Raw genomic sequence first — 26709 nt, forward strand, 5'->3', positions numbered from 1 at the left:
AACCTAAATGTAATAAAACCCAGTACCCACCCTCAAATCCCAATCATACCATCTCAAGAAGTCCATCCCCCATTTTTATTTGTGTACGGTATCGATATATTTATTTTCTATGTTATTCATATGCAATCAAGGAGGCTGGAGGTACAGCACACTTTCCATTAAGTTAAACTGGGAGTGTGAGTTCTGTGGGTCTCCAGTTGTTGTTATGATTGAGCTCTGTTGTAGTTCTGCCTCCCCAAAATCTAACTTTACAGTTTGGTAGCACCCCAATTGAAATATTTCTGAAGTACTGTTGATTGGGGCACTGAGAAATAACATCTGTAGCACTTTCCCAGATGAGAAGACTGTTAAGAACAAGGAGCAGGAAATACAATTTGTGGTCCCAGCAGAACTACTTGTCTAAAAACACTCCGTTCCCAGATCTGCAGTACACTGGAAACCCTTGCACAGGATTCGGCCAGGCTGAAAAGGTAGGTTTCTGTAGTCATATTCAGTTGTTAACCAGTATAAACAGGAATCCCCACCACTTACAAAACTGTAAACCCAATCTCAGAATTACTGGATAGGTTGCCAGACATGTGAAAGTGAAAATTTAGGACATAAATACAGTAGAGTCTCACTTATCCAACCTTCGCTTATCAACATTCTATATTATCCAATGCAGTCTGCCTCCTGCCCAGATCCACAGCTGTTTCTCTAGGCAGCAACACGCAGTGAACCAACACGCCCATTAACAACACAAGTGCAGCCACACTTCCAAATAAGTGGCAGACTTGTAAAACATGATGTTTTGGTGCTTCATTTGTAAAATTGTAACATAATTTGATGTTTAATAGGCCTTATTATCCAACATTTTTGCTTATCCAACTTTCTGCCAGCCGTTTATGTTGGATAAGTGAGACTCTACTGTACATGAAAAAAACTTATAAGCAAGTTGGGAAGTTCCTCTCCTGTGTCCTCATGTGCCCACCAGTTATCATGAGGGAGGTCACAGGAGAGGAACTTCACAGCTTACTCATAAGTCATTTATTTATGTCCTAACTTATCACTCTCACATGGATAGCAACATCTTTGTAGATGGCCAATTCTCTCACACCAGAAGCAACTTGCAGTGTGCCTCAATTCGCTTCTGACACAATAAATAAATACATATCTATAGGGGTAGAGCTTTGTACATTCTGCTTGTTTATATAACTTTACATTTCTGTTGATATTCCATTTATGAAATGTGATACTTGCCTAGACTTTGCTAAGAGGAATGTTTTGCTATGAGATCTTGTTATGAAAGTCTCTTCTGCTATATCTGGAAGTAGCTGCCTTTACAGAGAAACGCTGTCTCCTCTCAGCATATTTCTAATTTACTGATATGGACACTGACTTTCAAAGGCATTCTTTCCTTTCTAACTACTGTATTCAAAGACTTTTCATAGCCTTGATCAGTCTTAGAAATGCTTACAAAAGCTGCAATATCTACCTTTGGGTGAGGACAACCTTTTTAAATGGGAATGATATTTGCTTTGTATGAGATATATTTTTAATGTAGGAGGAGCAGAACCATATGCATCAGACAGGTCAAGCCAAATTGAACCTAAATTGCTTCTGTCTGCTTTCACATCATAGATGTATTGATCTTTTCTGCTAATGTGTTCACATAAATCCTTAGATTCCAGACATTCATTCCTTTGAGCAGGGCTGCTCAAGTTGCTTTTCACATAAATGCTAGGCCCCATGGGAAACTTTAAAAAGCATATCAGTCTAGCTTGGAACTGCTCATTACTACATTAAAAATCCTAAACAGCACATGTCCTTTCTTTTTGGTTCAAGCATACTTTTAGCATCTATTATATCCTTTCAATACTTTCATTATTACCCCACAAATTTCATTAATTGCTTCAGAATGAGATGTATATGGGAAAAGTTGATCTCACAGAGTTTTGTAGAAAACTACTTAAACAAATAAAAATATCCAAAATATCAGTATAGGAATGGAGGGACTCCTAGTCCATGGATCTAATTTATTTCACAAAAAGATCCATGGAGAGACTGCAAATAAACCTACCCATTGTCCCCAATCCCCATTCCTCTCAATTGTGAGAACCATCACTGCTTTATTTCAGTTCCCACTAACTGCTGAAAGACCCATCTGAAATAGCTTCAGTCATCTGCCTCCTTCCCCATGAAGTTTGGATCACAAACAAAATCGCGGGGATGTTCAAAGGAATAATGGAATTCAGTGTGATTCTCCACTACTACCACAGATTTACTGGTTCAGTTCCTTATACATTTGATACATATGGTACACATGTAAAATAAGCTGCATGGCTCTCATGGACAAGATCCTTGGAGAGGATCCACATGTATCCTAGACCCCTGCTCATCCTGGTTGGTGAAAGAAAGCCAGAGGGGGTTTGGCAGAGTGGGTGAAATTGGTGGTGAATGCCTCCCTTCGGGAAGGCAAATTTCCAGCAAGCCTAAAAATGGCTGTGATCAAACCGCTGTTGAAGAAGCCATCACTGGACTCCACTCAATTCGGAAACTTCAGGCCAATTTCCGATCTCCCCTTTCTGGGCAAAATCTTGGAGCATGTGGTGGCCTCGCAACTCCAGGGATTCTTGGAAGATCATCTGGACTATCTGGATCCGGCACAGTCTGGCTTTAGGCTGGGACATGGAACCGAAACAGCCTTGGTCATCTTAGTAGATGATCTATGCTAGGAGCTGGACAGGGGGAGTGTGTCCCTGTTGGTTCTGTTGGTTTCAGTGGCCTTCGATACCATCGACCACGGTATCCTTCTGGGATGCTTCGTGGGGATGAGGCTCGGAGCTTCTGCTCTGCAGTGGCTCCAGTTCTTCCTGGAGGGTCATTCTCAAAGGTGTTTCTGGGTGACAACTCAGCCCCACAACTGTTGTCTTGTGGGTCCCACAGGAATCAGTTCTGTCCCCCATGTTGTTAAACATCTACATGAAGCCACTGGGAGAGATATCCAGAGTTTTGGGGTATGGTGTCATCTGTATGCAGATGATGTTCAACTCTGTCACTCCTTCCCACCTATTACTGAGGGGGCTGTTCAGGTCCTGAACCGGTGCTTGGCAGCTGTGTCGAACTGGATGAGGGTGAACAAATTGAAACTGAATCCAGACAAGACAGAAGTCCTTGTGGTCAGTTGAAATGCCGAGCTCTACGTGGAGTTGCCTTTGAAGACTGTTCGGAAGCTCCAATTGGTCCAATGGGCAGCAGCCAGATTAATCACCAGAGCGACGTACAGGGAGCACACAACTCCCTTTTTATGCCAGCTCCACTGGCTGCCAGTCTGCTACCGAGCACAATTCAAAGTACTATAAATTTAGCCTATAAAGCCCTAAACAGTTCTGGCCCAGCTTAACTGTCCAAACATATCTACTTTGTCAACAAATTATCCATGGCTGTATGTTTTATCTGTCATTTCCCTTTTTCCACCTGCATTAAAATAAAAATTAAAGTTTTTTTCAGGAGGGAGTGCATTGCAGCCAAATACGGTTCCTTTTATTTCTTGTCAATTAGTGCTAGAGCCACTATCCAGCCAAATGTATAAACTTTTAAGTCTCATACCACCTAATTTCTGCAACGCTGTTCATCTATGTGTGCACAGGAAACATGGGGTTTTTTCCATGTCTGCAATTTCTGTACATATTGAATTAGGCCAATTTCACTTTTCTTTGGTTACATTTACCGATGTTTTCTCATTTCTTTATATTCAGGAGGGAAAGAACTTCCAGTTTATTTATTTTTAATGAACATGGTTGAAAATGGAACAGAGATTATTTCATCCTGAGGGGTAGAACTGAAGTATACTCACCGTGTGGAAAACAATTTTCAGTCTTCTAAGGGTTCTCTTTCCTTCATGGCAATATTAACAAGCCCCTGGAGCTTATTCTGGGCTTGTCTCCAGGGCTGTCTGTCCACTATGAGCAAATTTGTCATGGAACCATGAAGAAGAAGTTTGCTAGATAGCTTTACTGAAGCCTTTGAAAGCCTCTTCTCCCAAGGCTATTGGAAGGAACTGTGTATGCTTTACCAACTGTTATTATTGCCCAAAAACAGCCTGATATTGGGATTTGTTCTCAGTGATTTTCTTAGACCTTGGGAAATCTCGTTTTGGACTATGACTCCCTTGATGGTTCAGACTTTTCCAAGTTCTGGATGTTTCAAGTCTTGACTTAATGCTATCCCATATATGCAGTCCTTCAATTTGCTCCATATGTTATTAACTGCAGGTGCAATTTTAAGCATTAATTTAGGATGGGACAAATATATCACAAAGAGAGAGAGAGAGAGGAGAGAGGAGAGAGAGAGAGAGAGAGAGAGAGAGAGAGAGAGAGAGAGAGAGAGAGAGATCAATTTCATTTCTTGGAGTCATGTTGGCACCTTAGGTACCTTTAGAGTACAGTAGATGTGCTATAGAAGTGCCAACTGAAATTATTTTTGGAATCATTAATAGCCATACTTCTCACAACAACATATGAAACATATGAAGGACCATAATGGTTCTAGGCAATGACATAAACAACAGTGATGTTATGATGACCAGAACCCCTAGAGCAGTGGTTCTCAACCTGTGGATCCCCAGGGATTTTGCTCTACAACTCGGAGAAATCCCAGCCAGTTTATCAGCCGTTAGGATTTCTGAGAGTTTAAGGCCAAAACATCTGGGAACCCACAGGCTGAGAACCACTGCCTTAGAGTCTTTCACTCTTTGAACATATTGGGAAAGTCAATTTGTGCCCATCCAGTGAAGAAGTCACACCAATAGCCAAAATCGGCTTCTGAGAAGTCTATGACTCTGGAAAAAGATTGGGGATAGATGGAATGCCATAGCTGAGGATAGAATGGGAAAATGTCAGTTGCACAAGTAGGAATCTGAACAGCATAATATGTAACTCCTTTTCTGTGTTGTGTATGTTTCTTTTAAAATATGCATCATGCCTTTGGCTATATACACAGATTTCAGGGCACACAACAACATGTATAATAATGCAGTACCCAGCAATCTTAGGCAGAGGCAGCATAGTGATAACTACATTAACATTTTAAAAAGCAAACATGTCAGAACTCAACTGACAGATTTTAAAAAGCAGTTTTAAAAAGAAATAAAAGTAGGTACCAAGAAAATCTTTTTGGTGACCATTTTTCAGAAAGAAAGTGCCAAAACCAAGACACTCCTCTCATTTGTCAACAACAACCTGGTTTTAAAAGCCAGGGGCAGCTGGAGGAAAGTCTCCAATAACAGGAAGGATGCATTCAGAGTTTGGACAGCTTCCTCTAAGAAGAAAGAATATAACAAAATGCCAAAACTATATACAACTGAGTAGTGATGAGACCATGAAGGGCATCATCCTACCACAATTCAGTTATGGATGGCTTCAGAATCTTGTTATATCACAGCTTGGAATACCACATTTTAATAATGATGTAAAACTCAATAGCATTAAATATAAACAATTGGGAGATTAATTCATTGCGAACCATACAAATGATTGAAACAACTTATTTGGTTCAATTCACATTAGTTAAACCATTATTTAAACTGTTAGCTCCCAGGACAAGCTACAGAATTTACAGATAATGGCATGTAGGGTGCTAACTCTGAACATACTTTGTTACTGGTACTATCAAAAGTGCTTCTTCTGTCATTTTAAAGTTGCTGTCCTTCACCTTATTCCCCTGTTCTATAGTTATCTATAGAACAATTGGCACTGTGGATGGTGGGATTTCAGTCTGTTTGGGAACTGTTAGGTTGGTCTCAATTTAGTATCACTTTAGTCATGTTTTGCCACTGATCTCTCTCTTTCACCCTCAGGAAGCTGTTCACTTGCCTTTCAAGGGTCATGTTTATTAAGAACTAGCTTGGGGACCCGGCGATGCCCGGGTCATCTGAGAATGGTATTATTTGTCTTTTAATGTTATGTATTCTGTTTGAAGTGGGTAAACTACAATTCCCAGAATCGTGGCTGAATCCTCCCCAAACCCTGGCAGTATTATAAGTTGGCCATTTTGGACGTGTGTACCAGGTGTGGTGCAGTACTCTCTGGATGGGGGTGAACTACTGCAATTTCCAGATTCCCGGGGCAATTGCCCCGAAATATGTATCAGTATCCACAGCAGGCAATATTCAGTCTGTGTGCCAAGTTTGGTCTAGATTCGTCATTGGCTGGGTTCAGTGGTCTTTGGATGGAGGTGAACTACAACTCCCAAAATCAAGGGCCCTTCCCACAAATACCTGCAGTATGTTTAGTAGGTCATGAGGCTTCTCTGTGTGAAGTGTGGTCCTAGTGCTTTGTCGGTGGGGGTCAGTGTTTATCTGGCTGCAGATGAACTATAACTCCCTTTTCCCCAAACTTGTCTAATATGCTCATTCATTGCAGGTATACTATAAATCCCAGTACCTACCACTCCTCAACTTCCAGTCCAGTTCCCCTCCAAACTCACCAGTAGTCAAATCTGGGCATATTGGGTCTGCATGGCAAGTTTGGGCGAGAGCCATCATTGTTTGGGTTCATAGCATTCTGGGTGTAGGTGAACTACAACTCCTCTATATTCCCCAGTAAGAGTGACAGTGCTCTGACTTGATGCAGGGTGAACTACAACTTCCACCATGTGGAGTCAATCCCTAAACTCCTGCAGTAAGTTTAGTTGCAGCTCAGTTGTGCTCTGTTTGTTATGCAGAGAGATTGGAAAGGAAAGGGCAGTGGGCGGGGCCATGCAAATTCCACAGCAATGGAGAACCCTGGGGTGCCTGCCTGTGGTGGAAGAAAAAGCAAAATCTAGGATGAAATGGTCCCCAAACGAAAGCATTCCTTGGGTGGTGGGCTGTAGTGTTTGGGAAGGACATTGGCAGGGGCTGGGCTGCATGTTCATGGCGCTCGCTGTAATGGCAATGTCAGTGGAAAAGAGTGACTTGCTAGATTCTTAACCCTGGGAAGCATAGCCTGTTTGTGGAGGCCGGAGGCTGTCTGTGTGAGCAGACATCCGTGCCACATACACATATACGGGTTTTCGCTTTTATTATGGATGAATTTAGATTTAGATTAAGATGGAGAGAAAGAGCCACCCAAGCCACCCATTTTAATGAAATCTCAGCTTCTAAAACAATTAACTTGTCAATGCATTCTATCAACTTCTGTGTTAACTAGGCAACTAGCAAGTTAACCCACATCATTAGTAAACTCTAACAAGTTTGTAACATAATAAACCAGTCATTTTCAATCTATGGATTAAATATAACTTTGCAGGCAGGTACCTATATGCAAAGAGGTATTGAAGTTGTACAGAATTTTAAAAGTATATGATGTCAAACCCAAACATGTGGTGCTGGAGTCATGTTAATAAGAATATTGTCATAAACATTACCACCATCGCTGATCTAGAATTTAACTCTATGTCAGTGCAAAAGCTTTGCGATGTGAATCTTTGCTGAAATGAATAGAAAAATGGCATTGTTTCTGTGGCCAATTCTGAAAAAGTTGAAGCCCAGCTTGATTCTGACTCACACATGATGTTAAATTGCTTTGTTATTCCATTTGTATTGAAAAATGAGTAAAAACAATCATAATTTCACCCAGTGGGTTGAAAACTATTGGATTTTCTTCTTCATTTGCACATATAAGAATGAAAACTGAAGATTTACATTCCTGGATCATATTATTATGGCCTATAGCTAAATAAAAATCAATTCTACAGTTACGTTTTTGTTGGTCATAAGAAATTATTTGGAAATGTTTGCAAGATTGATCCTGAGAAGGTAACTCCCAGAGAGGTATATTTGTCAAGGCTTACTTTGCTTACTGTATATTTTAAAAACAACTACCATAAGTGTTCTGGAGTTAAGAAATTGGGGCCTTAAAATGGGACCAAATAATTCCATAATATATATTATGAAGGTTGGCTGAAAAAGGAAGCTGTTTTTGGAGCTTCATTTTCTGAATCAATAGATTGACCTTTCCACTTTAAATATCACTGGATTTTTACATGTCTGGCTGGATTATTTAGCCGCAAGCAGCCAGCGGCAAAAGATTAAAATCTCTCTGATGCTTTCAGAGAAAAAGAAATCCACAATTTTCAGACTAATAAGTCAACTTTGAGACACTAGTAATTTTTTCCTAGCTCAAACTTCTGTTGTGAAGTCTAAGGCAGTTGTATGAACAAATGGTGAAACTGGCCCTGAGCATTCATATTATTTCTCCTTTACTACCCATATAATCCACTTTCAGATTTCACAGTAAATAGACTTAAGGCTGCTGATGCATGACATTGTGATGGTATAAGTTTAGTTGGCTTTTAAAATGCACTGGAAGTAATGTCTGTGACAGTTACGCACATCCTCACTGTTCAGAGCAAGCGTATTTATTCAAGGTCCCAGCTGATTTGTGCACCTTGCAGAAGAAAAGGCACCTGGTGGCAAGTATTCTTTGATGGTGAGTCTATACTGGCCCAATATCCTCAGTTGAAAGCATAAATGCTTCAGACTGACTCTGAGAATGGCCAGATATGCCCAGCTAAATCGGTTGAAGTGCAGTGTTGGCATCACAGGGTCCAGACAGACTGAGATAACATTGGTCACACTACAATGTCATCTCACCCTCCATGTTGATGCTCCCCTCCTTCTTCCTGGTTGCAGGGAGACCCTCTGTGTTTAACGAGGAATGGAGAAAAGACTGGCATAATCCATACCCTTTTCCTGCAGTGATGAGTGCAGGCAAAGGATAATGGTGCTGATGGACAGTGGATCTGTCCCAATCAGCTCTGATCTTATTGTCCCAAAACCACAGGATACTCCAAAATTTGCTGGAACCCTAGAGTATCCCCCAACTTTGCCCAAACACGTGCTATTCATCAGAAGTAGGTGAATATCATGGGAATGACCAAAGGTATATTTGCAGTGAGTTCAGGTTTCCTTGCCTCAGTCTTTCTGACAGTAGGACACAGTAGAGTGGTGTTTGCTGGCTGGAAGTAGAATGTCCAGAGCAGATTGCAGAGACAGTGTTATCTGGTCCTCTTTTTTTTTTTTTTTTTAAATCTGGTCCTCTTAGAAAGCATGAAACCATGTCTAGGATCGCAGATCCTCATTTGGTTTCTGTCACTCCTCAAAAGGGCCTTAAGGAAATTTGAACAGGAAGAACAAGAAATCAGGAAGACACATAATGTGGCTCTTCTGAATAAAGTTATTAGGAAGAGTTGCCAGAAAGTTCTTGAGCTGAGGCAAATGATGCTGAATGAGCTTTAGCCATACTGAGGAAGCTGAAATCAAATAGGATTTTTCACATCAACACGCCCCCCCCCCCCCGACACACACACACACCACCACCACCACCACCTTTTCTCCTCTGGTGTGATGACTCATGGGCCATGTAGTCCCGTTCCATGTACTATTGTGGCAGATGAAGAGGAAAACTTGGGTTTCCCACCGTTTCTGCCAGATTTGGAGCCCTTGCACCTGCAAGATGTTTGCCCACAAGAAGTCAGCCAAACAAGCCTTGAGCAGAAATCTCCCCCATTTTCTCGCCAGGATTATTATAATCAAGATAGAGGCGCTCGAGAGGCGACTCGCCGGAGCGCCAGGATAGCTGCCAGACAATTAGCTGATTAAGTCTGTTTCCCTTGGGAAACTTTAAGGAGTCATGCATCTGGACACAGTATAGGTTTCGTTTCTTGTTCCCCAGAGAAAGTGTTCCTTGGCGGGAAAACAAGATCCTATATAGGTGTTTGCCCGCAAAGAAATCCTTGCGGAGTCAATTCGTCGGCTTGAGGAGTGAGATCGTGTGTAGACTTCGTACTCCAGTTCCCAGATCCCGGATCAAGTTTCCAGCCCAGCCTTGTACCATGGACTTCTATGGACTCAGTTTTTGATTCATGTTTGCCTTGTTTCAAGTTTGATCTTGCCAAGTTTCAAGTCTTGCCTTGCCTTGCGTTTTAAACCATGGACCTTGCTTCTCTGATTCAAGCCTTGTTTTCCAGTTTCCTTCAGATTTACCTTAAGCCTCAAAGACTATGGACAGTTCCCCACACTATTGCTTGCCAAATAGTGTGTGTTTCGGTGAAGTGGATTATAACTTTGGACTTTAATATCACATATTGGACATTGTTTTCCTGGACTATATTTGACCTTTCCTGAAAGGTCTACTTCTGAACTATATTCTACACTTGTTTTTATTGACTTTATATATTTCCCTAATAAAGATATTAGATAGATTCTGGTCTCTGCGCATGGTTATTGGTGTTCTGCAGCCTGGGTCCTGACATCTGGGGCCTTCAGAAGAAGTGGAGAGCAATCGATTTAATTGTGATAGCCAAGGTAATAGCAAATACATTTTGGGAAAAGGTTTTACCTGGGTAAGCCCATGACAGTAATTCCAAACACATTGACCAAACAGTATGACACACCACAAAACTGGCACCTGCAATTTCTCCTGTTCACATATGACAAACTATTTCATGTTTATGACTTTTTAAGGCTCTCCAGACAATTCCCTGAAATGCTTGTGCTTGAAGGTACATTGGAAAACTCAGCAAATTTCTAGAGAGGATACCTCTCTAAGAATTTTATAGCTCCTCCAGGGCACCTCTATGCTACTTCTGATGGATATCATTTATTTCAATAGTTTGCTATTATCCATGATTTCTTGCTGTAACTAGAATTCTCAAAAAGTGTCAAAGATCATGCAGGAAATTGACATATTCATCTCTATTTAGTACAACCAATAACTTGAAAACTGGGAGGGAGGTTTCAGCAAAAAAAAAAAAAAAAACTGGTAGCAGCCTACCAGACTGAAAGGACCAATGAACAAGAATTTGGAAATGCTTTGCTTCTGCAGATTTTACCTCAACACATGGTTACAACTCCTGTCCTGAAGTGGGCAGGAATGATTAGAGTGGGCTTCTTTGCCATTCCAATCTCTATTAGCATTTTTTTAGTGGAACCCACTAACTCAGCTGCAACTCTATTGTCAAATAAATTCACACTAACTTATTTGGGACACATCAGAATTTGCTCTCAAGAATATCCTGATTTCTTCATTCTCCATGCCCTGATACTGAACCTCTGGCCTTATTACCTTGATTTCTGTTCTTTGTAGATCTTATTTTCTTCTATTAATTTTTACATGATAATTTAAAAAAATATTTAGATATTTCACATTTTTTTCAATTAGTTTTAACAGATTTAACTATTTGCCTCAATTGCTTCAGCTGTTTTTGTCTATGTTATCCCCACTACGACTACTACAACTACTCTCCTTTACCTTGCTTGGTGGAATGAGGATATGTATTGAAGTCTGATCTGGCCATGGTGGTCCATGCCTTAGTTACCTCTAGACTGGACTATTGGAATGCACTCTATGTGGGGCTGCCCTTGAAGACAGCCCAGAAACTTCAACTAATCCAACGTTTGGCGGCCATGCTTCTAACTGGAGCTAGCTACAGGGAGCGGACTACCCCTATGCTTAAGGAGCTCCATTGGCTGCAGTTCACCTTCCGGATCCAATTCAAGGTTCAAGTGATCACCTACAAAGCCCTAAACGGTTTGGGACCATCCTACCTTAGTGACCGCCTTTCCCCCTACGAACCCACACGTTTTTTTCATTCATCTCGGGAGGCCCTTCTCTGGCTCCTGCCTCCATCGCAAGTGCAGCTGGTGGGGATGCAAGAGAGGGCTTTCTCCGTGGTGGCCCCCTGGCTCTGGAACTTGCTCCCTGGGGATATTAGGCAAGCCCCCACCCTGGCAATTTTCAGGAAGAGCTTGAAAACCTGGCTCTTCACACAGGCCTTTGGATAAGGTCTGCCCACCTTCATGATAATTCTTGTTTCCTGTGACCATTTCCTCATTGAATGCACTTTAATTCGATATAGCCACAGGTTTTATTCCCTTCCCAAGTTGTCCTCTCACTAATCTGTAGCACTTTGTCACCTACCTCAGGTTTGAAATTTATAGGGTACACTTTATTTAGTCTATTTTTAACTTGTGTTTTAATTATGTTATTAAGTTTTCTATTTTTACTTGTATATGTAAATGTCTGTTTTTATAATTGCACATGTCTTTGTACATTTGATGTGTTTTATATTGTTACTGTTTTTATTTGGGTTTGACCCTTGTAAGCCGGCCTGGTTCCCTCCAGGGAGATGGAGACAGGGTATAAATAAATTATTATTATTATTATTATTATTATTATTATTATTATTATTATTATACACTCATTTATAGGTTGACCCTATGTATAGGTCGAAGCCAGGTTTAGGGGCCATAATTAAAGATTTTGATATGACCTATGGCTAAGGTTATTCTGTGGAGAGGGGAAGCACCTCAGGGGGCTAGCCGTTCCTAGGCATCCTCAACATTTCCCCATCTAAACCATCAAAAAAGTCAAGAGGAGCAGTGGGAGAAGAGGGGGTTGGTGGTTCTCAACCTATGGGTCCCCAGTTGTTTTGGCCTTTAACTCCCAGAAATCCTAACAGTTGGTAAACTGGCTGGGATTGCTTGAAGTTGTAGGTCAAAACACCTGGGGACCTACAGGTTGAGAACTACTGTTTTACAGTCTCCCAGGATGGGCTAAGCTCTTGCCTTTCACTACTCTACTCCAAGAAGCCGATGATTCTTTTTTAAAATTAGAGTTAAGGTACAGTATTTAGTATTGACCCATGGATAAGTCAACCATGGTGGGGGGGTGGGGGGGGTTGTGTCGATTTTTTGACTAACATTTCTAGACTTTTACATGAATATATAGTTTTATTGTGTCTGCATATTGCAATTCCCCCATTTGTCCTTTTCCTCTCTCGTGAGCTTTTTTTCATTCAGAGCAGCACATTTGCCTGTTTTATGCTGCTAACATTTTTCTTGCAGTTATTATTTGTCTTCTTGTCTATTTGTTTAATTTTTGTGTGATCTTGAACACTGATTTCCTTCTTTCCAAGCCTTTTTGTCTCCAGCCCTTATGCTAGGTAAAATGTAAAGGTTTACCCTGACGGTAAGTCTGCGGGTTGGTGATCATCTCCATTTCTAAGCCGAAGAGCCGGCGTTGTCCGTAGACACCTCCAACGCCATGTGGCCAGCATGACTGCATGAAATGCCATTACTTTCCCGTCGGAGCGGTACCTATTGATCTACTCACATTTGCATGTTTTCGAACTGCTAGGTTGGCAGGAGCTGGGGCTAACAGCAGGCACTCACTCCGCTCCCCAGGTTTGAACCTGGGACCTTTCAGTCTGCAAGTTCAGCAACTCAGCGCTTTAACACACTGAGCCACCGGAGGTTACAGGAGTTTAATATCCATAAGAATAATTCTTTTGGACATCTTCTTTTTGTGCTACATCTTAAAGACGTCTCCTTTTTATTGTCTGATCATGTCTGACTATGCTTTGCCTAATTCTGAGTAGGGTGCAGATTTCACTCAGTTAATTGAATTCAAATTACATTAATTTTGACAGACTCTATGTGCCACTGACCAAATAGGGATCAGATAATTGGATTTTGAAATGTTTAAGATATTATATCTTGATCCCACAACTTTCCCAACTCCGATCTAGTTAATTATATTCTTCAGAATTTTTTAAAAATGCTTTTGGGGTCCTTTCTTGTTCCTTTTAGAATTTCTTGACATGATTTATACCAATAACGCTCTCTCAATCTTTAAATATGTGTGTTCTATAGAATTCAACATCAAGAACAGGTGTTTCGGGAAATATGGTCTTTTTATTTTAATAATGTATATACCTAATCCGGAGCCCCAGTGGCGAAGTGCGTTAAAGCACTGAGCTGGAGACCGAAAGGTCCCAGGTTCAAACCCTGGGAGCGGCAAGAGCAGTCGCTGTTAGCTCCAGCTCCTGCCAACCTAGCAGTTCGAAAACATGCCAACGTGAGTAGATCAATAGGTACCGCTCCGGCAGGAAGGTAACGGCGCTCCATGCAGTCATGCCGGCCACATGACCTTGGAGGTGTCTGTCTATGGACAACGCCGGCTCTTCGGCTTAGAAATGGAGATGAGCACCAACCCCCAGAGTCAGACGTGACTGGACTTAACGTCAGGGGAAAATCTTTACCTTTTACCTACCTAATCCATGTTCATGCCCTATTTGCATCTCAATTATCACTCTTCTCTTTCTGCTCTTTTTTCTTACTTTCTAAGCATACCTTTAGAAAAAAAAATATCATTACTCTTTGAGTTGCTAATTTTTCTTACTAAATTCTTTCAATGTTTGCCATTATATTTCAGTTCAGTTCTTCTGTCAACAGCTGCCCATTCAGTTCATTCCAGTTTCTAAGCCCCCTTTTCCTTTTATATCAAGTTTATAACTGGACATTGTATTTTCTAAAATCTATCCCTGCTCCTAATATGCCAAGGGACTACTGCAGGCGGAATACAATGCCGTCATATGACTTGAGAAAACAAAAATCATTAACATTATTTGAATGTCTGCAGACTCTTCTCTTTTCCTAAATAGTGGCCAAGAGAAAACTCCTCTTCACATTTCAGATGACACACTCCTCCAACTTTCAACAGAAGATATCTTTGTCTTCTGTTACAGCATAAGATGCTATTTAAACACTATTGACTTCATCACATGGCTCCAAATAAGCATCCTAGTACGCTAAGAGTCAGCTTCGGGGATGGAGCCCTACTAAAGCCATCAGACGACATTGCCTGTGGCTCTGCCCCCAATCTCCCCTAACCGGGGTAAAAGAGTCACTAGACACTTTCCCCTGAAACACGTGGGACATCCCGTGTTGCACTGGCTCCAATGGAGCCAGCATGGGGCTTCCCCAAGATGGCAATGCTCTCCCCATCATATGTGCGGGGAGATATACCCTGTGGTTCCCGCTTTCCTCCCTGTAAGCCAGGCGAAGTGGGTCACTTTGCCTGGCCTTTATGATAATGTTATCAATCAGTTTTTCTCTCATCTAATTTTATGTCCTTTTTTCCAGTTTGCTTTTTATACCAATTTTCCTGATGATGGGATCAAGAGAACTTGAAGACTACATATGTTTTATCACCCTTTTAGTTGGTGTAGTCAAGCTATTGTCCTAATGTGATTTTGAATTTTTCTTTCTTTTTTTCTTATGTTAGTCATGGTTTTGTTCATCTTTTTAGTCAACTTTCTACTTTTATTTTCACTCCTTCCACTGTTATAGCTACTTTTTCAATAAGAACTACACATTTTATTTATAACTCCAATATTTTAGAACAGTTTGCATCCATATTTTTTCTTTACTTATTTTACATGTTCATTTCATGTAATAAGTTAACTCACATTAATTTATTATTCGGCATCTGTTTTCTCTTCTTCATGTTTTCAAAGCTGTCTTATTTTACTGTTCCAATTAAATTTTTAGATGGTCGCATTTTCCCCTTTTTTAATTCTCAAAATTATATGATTTTGAAATGCTTCAGACTGGCCCCAGAGGAGCCCACTCACCCCTGGAGTCTACACAGTACAGCCCAGCTAAGATCACATTGGCCTGCTGGTCTGTCACCTTATCTTTTGTGTCACTTTTGCTCCTAACTGCCAGCCCTGTAGTTCTGTGTGAGCCCCTGGATATCGTTGGCCTCTCATGCTGTCATTAGCTGATCTATTTCCAATAAGCCATACTATTAATTCATTTCCAAAGTCGCTTTAGACCCTAAAATCTACCAGCCAGTTTTCAACATTCCATTTCTGGGCATGATATTGGAGCATATGGTGGACACTAAGCTCCAGGGGTTCCTTGGTGTGCTGGCTTATCTAGATCTATTTCAATCTGCATTTCAATCTGCTTATAGCCTGGCTGTGGGAAGGAAGCAGCTTTGGTTGCCTTGGTGGTTGACCTACACTAGAAATTCAATGAGAGGTGCATGACCTTGTTTGTTCAGCTGGGCTTGCTTGTTGCTTTCTTTCTTTCTTTCTTTTAAAGCTTTACTTCAACAAAACAAAGTGATGAAAACACGTTATGGTGCAAACATATTATCGTATATTCCAAAAAACCCTCAAGATACAACCAATTTTCCTGCAGAATATAAATACACTTTTTCCTCTCTTGCCAGTGAACAGTCTTGGATCTTTAGTTTCCAAAACATAAAATATCAGGAACAAATTGCCCAGAATGTATGTTGAAACCCTGGTGGACCCATGATATCAAACATATTGTTTACTAAAGCCTTGGATGGATGCCATAGTTCAGTGAATAAATCTGTCCTCATTTTCCCAGAGTTTACATTTAGCTGTTGTTTTTCATTTAATACCCGATGCCATAGTTTCCTCTACTATTTGAAAACCATGTTTTTAGAAATATCCTACTCCTTAGCTATGAGCACTCTTGTAGATAATAAAAGTCTAGATGCAAGACCTTTACATACATACATACAGATTTGCAATGCTACCTTTTAAAAACAAGGTACATAATAGCAATCATTTCCCATCCTTGTCAACATGCTGGTATGTGATTTTACTTATTAGGTTCAATCATTCTTAAGAGCACCTTGACGGTATAGCCACAATGGAGCAGAAATCCTCTCTCCTATTCTCTCCAAGAGGAAGAAGATGCAGGTATACCTCACATAACAAAGTAGACATGTTCCAGCTCATTAATTCTTTAACATAAAATTTGGTATCAGAGGCAGAAATAGCATGGGAAAAATAAGGATATCTTCCGACCACACAAAAAGAATACTCAACATGTAGCAGCAAACTTTTTTCAACAAAATTAACAGTCATCATATTTGAAATGAAACAACTAGGTCAGATATACTTACAAAACAAAACAAATACAAACAAGCCTTCTGGAGACTACTTGAAGGCTTTTACCAAAATGCAGGTATATCTGCCTTACACTTTCCTCATTTGTCATGTAGCACTTCACAATAGTACCGTTCTCTGAGCCTTTTGTTAACTGATGTATTCTAAACCCTAGCTTTTCTCTTTCAATCAGAATAGAATGTATCTTTTCAATAGTTAAACAAATGTCTCTTTTTGAAAAGTCTTTTATGTAAACCTCTCAGTCTAGCTTTGAGTTTTCATCTGTGTCAGCATTTAAACAAAGTATGTAACTAAAAGGGACATATTAGATATTGTATTGGAGCTCTAACCTATAACAGAATAAATCTTTTCAAACTTGGTCATTTAGATACATTTAAAGTGCATATTTTTCTGCGATTGTTAATTTATTTTAGGTTCCACATCTATGGCCTTCTAAACATAATGCAGAAAACTGAAGCCCCCCCCCCCCCCCAAAAAAAAAAAAAGCTTACGAAATCAGTCAGTAAACAACTTAGATTTCCAGAGATGATGGCCAGAATCCTATACCAGCCACTTAATTTCATATAGTTAGGATCTTATCACATAATGAAATACTCTGTTTCTGAGACTGTTTGAGAATGTTTTCAAATGGGTCCCATCACATGACATTTGCTCCATCCCATCAGTATTCTATCAGAATCCGTCTGCAAAGCATTGTAGAAATGGATTATTTGCAGATGGAATTCGAATCATATTTTTAAAAATATTACAGATTCTTCCGTTGCTGAAGCACTGCTTTTGTGTGTGATTGGACAATCTGTATGCATCCCATCATCAAAGATACTTTTTAAAAGGTCATAGAATGATGTAGGGGGTGTTTTGAATGAATTGGGAGGAGCCAGCCAGTCAAAACGCAGTATTTTCCAGTCATAAGAATTGTAATAATCAGATGTGATGAGGAGAGTATGCATCTTGTCTCAATACAGTATGCATCCAGTCATAAAAAATATGGGATACATATTGATATAAACAGATTATATCCCAATATAAGGTCCTTAAATTGGTGACCTCTCCAAATCTGGTTCTTTGGACATAACATGAAAATATAGTATTCATGAAGAAGACAGTAAATCTTGGCAAGATAGAAGACAGTAGAAAATGAGGAAGAACACATTACAGATGGAAAGATTCAATTAAGGGAGCTGGGGTTGAGTGTGTAAAACTTGAACAGGGCTGTTGTAGGTCTTTCATTCATAGGGACACTACAGGTTGAAGTCAACTTGATACCTGTTAAAAACAGAAAAGCTGTGTTGAGTTTCTGGGTTAGGGGAAAAGGCAGGGTATAAGTACCATAAATAAATGCTAACGTTTGTTATCCTGATCCACAGATAATACTTTTAAATTATAGATAAAAGGAGGGAAAAAATCAGGGGAAAGAGTTTTGGGAACGTCCAGAGGCTGCAGAAATGCACTAAGGTTAGAGACTGTAGGCTATGCACCACTGTGTTTGATCATTTACTAAGCAACTCAAAAACCTGTATTTGCATTCATTATGAGCACAAAGAAAACTTCTTTTCTAAATTCATTTCAACTGAAAAGTATTGAAAACTAAAGACAAATTAACAGTGAAATGTGAGCTTTTTTTTTACAGACAGCAAAGGAAATGGAAAAGAACACTTCCATACACTCTGCAGAGGAAGCGTTGTTTTTTTCACCTAAAGTTCGCATTTTACTTTTAGAAGCAAAAGTATTATAGAGAACCCAAAATAATACATCTGATGGGAGGGGGAACATGAGTGTTTGCAGAAAATGAAAATATAATTTACAACTAAGATGGAAATGTTGAAAAAGCAGATAAATGTACAGAAACGCAGATGGTCTAATTCATGTTATCCTCAAACCGTTCAAATATGTCAGAGAAGTACCCTGTCTTTGCAAAATGAAGATAGAGAAGTTGAGAAAGCCAGCCAAAGTGATCACTATTGGGAAATAATTGCAAGAAGGCACTGTAAATGTAAAAATGATTAAGTTAGAGAAGCTGTTTATTCAAGCCTATGATCTTCAATCTCTTTTTAAAAAAAGAAAGAAAGAAAGAAAGAAAAAGAAAAAGAAAAAAAAGCTTTTCAGATAATGTAAGTGAACTTTTCCCGTCAGTACTTATGACAATCCTATTAAATCCTTCAAGCAGAAGTCCCTCATTCAATTAACTGCTTCCACATGGTCAGAAAAATCTATGGGGTAGTTTTTGAGCACGGAACAGATAGGCTAAGTAAGAACCTGTTGAACTAATAATGGAAATATGGAGAGAGATGGTGGGATGCTTTTATTTTTTGACCTCCTTCCTTCTGATGTGTCTCCAAATAAAATACGATAATAACAAACATGGGAAACAATTTCCAGTCTGGACAGTCTTAAAAGTTTCTACAGGAACCAATTCAATAAACTGAAGTTTTGTATGCAGACTGAAATCACAGTTGTGAGGTATAGCCATATGTCACCTGTTCTTCTAGTCCCTATGCTGTCCGGGCAGGAGGCAGGGGATAGTTTAACATAAAAAGCTAATATAGTAACATTCTCTGATGTGCCCAAAAATTAGTGATATCACTTGATGTTTCTATTATTAAGTGATCGTATTTGTATTATGTGAGACAGTGGGGTAAGATATCAGGAATGTTTTAATAGACAGCCCAGAATTTTAATCCACATTTTACTGGGGAACCTTGAACTAGACAGCCTGTATCTTTCAGCATAACCAACTTCACAGGATTGTTTTGAGAGTGAAATGAAGCAGGAATCTACCATCATGATATATTTGGCTTAGAGACCCTTTGATATTTAAAAAAATAAAAATGAAAGATTTAGAACTGATTTCTTGAGATTGATCAATACATCTGGCTTTAATTTTGTCCTCTTCTTATAAGTATAGATATGGGGAAAGGTAAATACGTGGATTATCCAACATAAACGGGCTGGTAGAACATTGGATAAGTGAAAATGTTGGATAGTAAGGCAGGATTAAGAAAAAGCCTATTAAAAGTCAAATTACATTATGATTTTACAAATTAAGCTCCAATACACAATGTTTTACAACAAATTGACCAAAAAAGCAGTTCAATACAAGGTAACGTTATATAGTAATTGCTGTATTTACGAATTTAGCACCAAAACATTGCAATGCATTGAAAACATCAACTGCTAAAACATTGACTACTAAAAAAATTGACTACAAATAAAGACAGAATTACATAAAATGAACTTACAGTAACAACATTGTCAGAAGTTAAATCCATAAAAGGTTCAGTCCTTGCTGCCTAGAGAAATAGCTGTGGATCCGGGCGGGAGGCAAATGGCATTGGATAATCCAGAAGGTTGGATAAACAAGACTCTACTGTACTTCAAAAAATGACATTATGCCTCTGGAAGCACTATAAAACATACTCCATGTCATCTGTTAATACAAGGCTTCACATCTGTGATGCGCCTGAATATTGGACCTAAATTAATGTGACTCATACCCCTGAACGTCTAGCACGGTTTTATTATGTTCATATGTGATTCCTTCTATGTGGCTACGAATCACTGTACATAGGAACTTATGATAATATCAATTGCAAAAAGTTCATGAATATGTAAGAGGCATACACAAAGCTTACTAGAATGTTTAGTACATTATACAAGCTGATTCATTCCACTTGCATTAATGGTTTATAAAAAAATTGCTAACAAATTAAATAATTTGGAAAGTATCATAGATACTAATTAGTTTTAATGCTCATCATTGATTATGAAAAAGTTGCCTTGTAATCAGGGTGTTTTTCTCCATTCAGTACAAGCATGACAATGATTCTCTATGGGTAGACTAGTTCGCATGTATTTATTCATGAAGCCTATAGTGCAAATCAGCCTCGTATAGCCCTGGGATAAATGGACACATCTCGTAATGGGTTTTATGTTAATAGTACTACTTTTACATCTGGTCTGAACTCAATTCAGTGTGTAGTTGCTATAATTGGATGTGGCAGTCCTAGTTCTTTCAGTTAAATATAACATTTGGCTGAAAAGAACTTTTGGTTGACAGCAGAAGAGATGCAATGGATTAAGTTCTGAGTTAATCAATGTTTTGATGTAAATTAGTGTAGCCAAGTGGAATTTGACTGAAAAAAATCACTTGCTGCTCCTGTAAGTGCTCTTTGCATGACCAGGGCCAAAGAAATGCTGAACAGTAAGCCAAATGGATAATAAAGTGTGCAGACATTTAGGCCAACAGATCAGAAGTAAGAAATCAGGGCTTGTAGGATGCTGGCACTGAACTAGTGGGCACTGACTGTAAGTAATTGCTCTTAAGACCAGCTTATGTAGGTTCAATCCCTCCTATGGCTGATTTGACATTTTTAACAGAACTATCAAGGGCTATTAGTTGGGCCTGGGTTTCAAGGGCCCATCCAGACAAGGCCCAAATGTGTGAGCTCTCATGGTTTTACCGGTGGCATCCAAACAGCTACTCCAGTAAAATTGAATTAATTCATGACAAAGCAGGAAAATCCTGCTTTGTCTCAAATTAATTAGATAGCCCATTAAGTCTTTCTACAGGCTCCTGGAACATAGCAATGACGTGCCAGGAAGTGGGGGGTGGGTCACTCTTCGCCCCCCATCTCCTGGCATGTCATTGCTACATTCCAGGAGCCAGTAGAGAGGCTTAATAGCAGCACAGTAAGTTTTCTGTATTTTAAAGCTTTTTTTGGTGTGTGTGTGTGGGGGGGGGGGGTGTTTTGGGTGGCCAGATGCCAATGGGCAAAGCCAATGGGTAAAGCCAGTTTTTTTTCCTGGCTGTGAGGACTTAAACTTGCTTTGGAGCTGGTTTCTTAAACCTGCTCTGAAGCTGGTTTAATGTATGTCTGGAAGCACCCCAAGTTTGGTGGAAAAGTTATCCTAGGCATGCCCTACAGGATCTTTGAGGCTAAATGTTTTACTAATGGACTTTTAACTCAGAAGTGACTTCCAAAAGAAAAAGAAACCATTTTTTAAAAATTAAAAATATAGCAGTAAAAAGTCAGGTATTAAAAAGCTTCTCCTGACCAAATATATGTGTTGTGCAGTTCAATCTAAAGGAGCATCAGACTAATACACACATAGAGAAGGATAGTCCATTTTATTGCAGGGGTAAGGGGGTTGAGGGAGGAAAATCATTTCCCCCTATTTTCACTGGTTATTCCCCCTCCCCTACTTCCCATGTCATAAATGACAGCAACATGGTGGGAGGAATAATAAGAAAACAGGGAGAAATGGTTTAACTCCTTCAACCCCCCCCCCCCTCCTAAAATGGACTATGTTTTTATGTCTGGGGCCCCTTTTTGCCTTCACCCAGATAATAGAACAGTACCGTAAGACTATTGTTAAACACAGGCATTCTCAAACGGCGTCCCTCCAGTTGTTTGGGCCTCCAACTTCCAGAAGCTCTATCCAGCTTGTCCAATGACCAGGAATTCTGGGAGTTGGAGGCCCAAACAGCGGAAGGGCCTCCTGGAATGGATGCTCAGCCTGTATCATGTGAGCAAGGATCTACTAGGAGCCTGTTTGCATGCCTTGAGCACTGAGGCCAAGGACTACTTTCTTCTCTTCTGTGAGGCCTGGTGGAAGGATCGAGCCCATTCCATGGAGTGAGGCTGTCCCATTGGTTCCATACTGGCTTCTGCCATTCTCTCCATTGCCAGGGCTTTGGATAGGATGCAAGAGGGAGAGAGACTGGGGAACAAGCGGATAAAGGAACATGGCATATATCCCTTATATAGTGAAGAGAGGAACAATCTGGTGAATCCAAAGTAAACCATAGCTCAGTTTTTTCAAAGCAAACCAAGGAACTTTGGTGAATTATTCACTTAAGAAAACATTTCCTCTTAGTTAGAGGACACCAGAAGAGACCATTATTTCAAACTGCCAAGAAACAGATAGGAAGCAGAGAAAAAATCCTAACACCACAGGTAAGGATGGTTAGAAATGACATTATTTTTAAAATCAGAGGAAGTTTCACTTTGTTGTAAGATTGATTGTAGCTTATTATGCACAGTTATAGGTATGCGGTGGAAAAGTGTTTTTTTCTGCTCAATTGTGAGACTGTCTTGAACCAAACCTCCTTTGGTCACCCTTTGAAGGTCTACACAGTGAGTTATTTTAATCCATTTGGACAGAAGGAGTTTCTATCCAGAACAATTTGAATAGAAGAAGTTCCATTTAGATCTAATTAGACAGAAGAATTTTCCAGTTCTGTTTCCTTACTTTTTTTTTCCTTTTTGAATATTGTGTGGATGATAACCATGTTTGAATTTTAAAACTTCTCTGCACTGATATGCTGGTTTGCTCTTGCTTTTATGAATAGTTCTAGGCCCTTGTTCTCATTCCTTTAAATGCATTCCTTCTATATTGGAGATGTAGCATTAGTCTAGATTTGTACTGGTTTTCTTTAGGGGAACTGGGAGGGCTGGGGAAGTACTGGTATCTTGGGATTGCTTTTCATAGATCTGTGAAAGAACCCAAGAAGTTGCCGCTTCAGTGGACAGAGACACAAGTGAGCCAGCGTTTCACTCTTTCCATGCAAAGTGAAAATGTTTTTGTGGGGGATTTAATTTTATATGTTGTAAACAGTTGTGGTCTAACAACCCATTATTCACAATCCGCCACAGAAGTCATGTTGGTAAGTACCACTGCATTCCTCCTGTTCTACATGAAAATGTATTTTTCTGTTTCTTTTTATGGAATTCCTAGTTTGGGACTGGAGACAGACTGGGGTATTTTGAGATTATCTTTCACAGGTAAGAAACTCCCAGACAGGCAAATTTGCACAGGTAATTTTTCCCTCTGTTCTCATAACACACATAACTTAAAGAAGAAGTTCATTAGCTGTGATTCCCCATAGGAATAATACACCTACAATCCTGGTTTATACCAAAAACAACAGCTCATTTTTACATCAATTAAAAAGCTGGATCTAGCAGGTTTTGTTTCTAACTTCTAACTTCTAAGCAGAAAAGAGGAAGCGTTTGTCTCAGTACTGAGATCAAATCCTGCTCAGTATTACAGTTGTGAAGGTAACATGTTTCAAAATATTGTTTTTACTATCTATAGCAATCGGCTTCTTTTACCCATAACTTCTCGCTTCAAAGGAATATTAACCACACTTTTGAATTTTTAAAGATAAATAATTATTTTGAATAGAAATACAGGCATATGTTTTTAATAAGCAATATTTAAACACCATACCCTCAAATAGTAAGAATATATAGTTGATGCATTTTGAATGTGAAACTGTTTATAAAAGTTTTTTCATATTTATTTCAATTGTGTTTGAACTGCTTTTTTATAATACTTGTACAGTTTTAATTCTGATTCAGTATTTAGATTTTGTATGTTTTTAATCTTACTGCTTTTAAAGTGTAAACCAGGTATTGCGGTATTATTATTATTATTATTATTATTATTATTATTATTATTATTATTATTTAATTCTGAGTAAACCAGGTATTATTATTATTTCTCAGTTCTAAGAAATTCATGTGTTGTTGTTGTTGTTGTTGTTTCTTCTCACCAGGTATTATTATTTCTCAATTCTGAGAAGACCAGTTGTTGTTGTTATTATTATTTCTAGCCAAGTATTATTATTTCACAATTCTGAAAAGGCCAGATATTGTTGTGTTGTTGTTGTTATTGTTGTTGTTATTGTGTTATTATCATTGTTATATTATTATCATTGTTCAATTATGAAAAAGCCAGATATTATAATTATTATTATCATCATTATTATTTCTCAACTCGAAAAAAGCCAGGCATTATTATTGTTGTTCTTATGATTTTTGTTCCTGGGTTGTAAATGTCATTTCCTAATTGATTCTATCATAAAAACATAGAAAAGGTTTATTAAACTGCAAAAAACATTGTTTTTGCAGGACATCCTACAACATATTTTACTATAGTTTTTCAGTGAATATCATGTAGAGTCTCAACCAATTCATCATAGTTTATGACAGCCACAAAAATGACATTTCTGGAGTATAATTACTACTTTCAAAGTAAGTACAGCATTATTAAATAGGAATAACAATTTCGAACCAGGAACTATTTTTTCAAAATTTGTTGCATAATGTTATTCCTAGCAAGGTATTATTAATATTACTATTCCTTAATTTTGACAGAGCCAGGTATTATTAGTGTTGATGTTGTTGTTGATGTTGTTGTTTCACAATTCTAAGAAAGCCAGGTATTGTTGTTGTTATTTTTTCTCAAATATGAAAAAGCCAGGTATTATTATTTTCATTATTATTATTACCATCATTATTAATCCTTAATGTTGAGAGAGTCTGTTGTTGTTGTTGTTGTTGTTGTTGTTGTTGTTGTTGTTGTTCTCAATTCTTAAAAAGCCAGGTATTGTTATCATTATTATTTCTCAATTCTGAAAAAGCCAGGTATTATTATTATCATTATTATTATTTCTATCAGGGAATTATTATTATTTCTCAATTTAGAGAGATATCATGTATTCTTGTTGTTGTTTCTCAACTCTGGGAAAGGCAGGTATTATTATTATTATTTCTCAATTCTGAAAAAGCCAGGTATTTCTGTTGCTGCTGCTGCTGCTGCTGCTACTACTATTTCTCAATTCGCATAAAGCCAGGTATTGTTATTATCATTATTATTATTCCTAACAAGGTATTATTTTTTTCTCAATTGTAAGAGCGCCAGGTGCTGTTGTTGTTGTTGTTGTTGTTGTTGTTGTTGTTGTAATTTCTCAATTCTGAGAAAACATATATTATTCTCTTTCTTATTTCCAATTTTGAAAAAGCCAGTGATTATTATTATCAGTATTATAATTCCTAGTAAGGTATTATTATTATTATTATTATTATTATTATTATTATTATTCCTCAATTTTGAGAGAGCCAGGTATTGTTATTTTTGTTGTTTCCCAATTCAGAGAAAGCCAGTTTTTGTTATCATCATTGTTATTATTTCTCAATTCTGAAAAAGCCAGGTATTATTATTATGTTGAGAGAGTCAGTTTTTGTTGTTGTTGTTGTTGATGTTCTCAATTCTGAAAAAGCCAGGGATTCCTATCATTATTATCATTTCCCAATTCTGAAATAGCCAGATATTATTATTATTATTATTATTATTATTATTATTATTATTATTATTATTATCATCATCATCATTGTTATTTCTATCAAGGTATTATTATTCTTCAATTCAGAGAAAGATCATGTATTCTTCTTGTTGTTTCTCAGATCTGAGAAATGTAGATATTATTATTATTATTATTTCTTAATTCTGAAAAAAAACAGGTATCATCATCATCCCTATTACTAGCATTCATATTAATAATATTCTTCATTTTTGAGACAACCAGGTATTATTGTTGTTGTTGTTGTTGTTTCTCAATTCTGAGAAAGCCAAGTATTATTATTATCATCATCATCATCATCATCATCATCATCATCATCATTATTAAATTTTGAAAAGCCAGGTATTATCATTATCATTATTCTTAGCAAGGTTTTATTATTATTCCTCAATTTTGAGAGAACCAGGTATTGTTGTTCTTATTGTTTCCCAATTTTGAGAAAACCAGAATTATTATTATTATTATTATTATTATTATTATTATTATTCAATTCTGAAAAAGCCAGGTATTTCTACTACTACTACTACTACTACTACTACTACTACTATTTCTCAATTCGCATAAAGCCAGGCATTGTTATTATGATTACCATTATTATTATTCCTAGTAAGGTATTATTATTATTATTATTTGCCAATTTTGAGGGAGCCAGGTATTACCATTGTTGCTGCTATTGTTGTTATTTCTCATTGCTGAGAAAACATATATTATTCTTTTATGCTTTTTCTTATTTCCAATTTTGAAAAAGCCAGTTATTATTACTACTACTACTACTACTACTAGTACTATTTCTCAATTATGAAAAA

The sequence above is a fragment of the Anolis carolinensis genome, chromosome 1, assembly GCF_035594765.1.
Source record: "Anolis carolinensis isolate JA03-04 chromosome 1, rAnoCar3.1.pri, whole genome shotgun sequence".
NCBI lineage: Eukaryota > Metazoa > Chordata > Lepidosauria > Squamata > Dactyloidae > Anolis > Anolis carolinensis.